Here is a 704-nt window from a genome sequence, read left to right as displayed (position 1 = left end):
TATGTTTGTCCACCCAGGGTGTCCGTGTCCCCTGGTGTGTCCGTCATAGCGCCCCCTAGGCGGGCACGCCGTAGGGCCGAGCCCCTGTCGCTCCGGCCCTGGGAAAAGCCCCGAGAGGCTGGGTCGAATCAGGTCTTTCCATTTTTTATGTTTGTCCACCCAGGGTGTCCGTGTCCCCTGGTGTGTCCGTCATAGCGCCCCCTAGGCGGGCACGCCGTAGGACCGAGCCCCTGTCGCTCCGGCCCTGGGAAAAGCCCCGAGAGGCTGGGTCGAATCAGGTCTTTCAATTTTTTATGTTTGTCCACCCAGGGTGTCCGTGTCCCCTGGTGTGTCCGTCATAGCGCCCCCTAGGCGGGCACGCCGTAGGACCGAGCCCCTGTCGCTCCGGCCCTGGGAAAAGCCCCGAGAGGCTGGGTCGAATCAGGTCTTTCAATTTTTATGTTTGTCCATCCATGGTTTAAATGTCCCGAAATGTGTCCGGGATAGCGCCCCCTGGCCGGGCGCGCACTCAGGACCGAGCCCCTGTCGCTCGAGTCCTGGAAGTCCTTAAGAAAGAGGCTGGTCTGAAATCAGGTCGAAAAAATTTTTATGTTTGTCCATCCATGGTTTAAATGTCCCGAAATGTGTCCGGGATAGCGCCCCCTGGCCGGGCGCGCACTCAGGACCGAGCCCCTGTCGCTCGAGTCCTGGAAGTCCTTAAGAAA

This window comes from Nerophis ophidion, unplaced genomic scaffold (assembly GCF_033978795.1).
Source record: "Nerophis ophidion isolate RoL-2023_Sa unplaced genomic scaffold, RoL_Noph_v1.0 HiC_scaffold_385, whole genome shotgun sequence".
Lineage (NCBI taxonomy): Eukaryota > Metazoa > Chordata > Actinopteri > Syngnathiformes > Syngnathidae > Nerophis > Nerophis ophidion.
The sequence above is the reverse complement of the archived record's forward strand: the minus strand, read 5'-3'. Positions refer to the sequence as shown.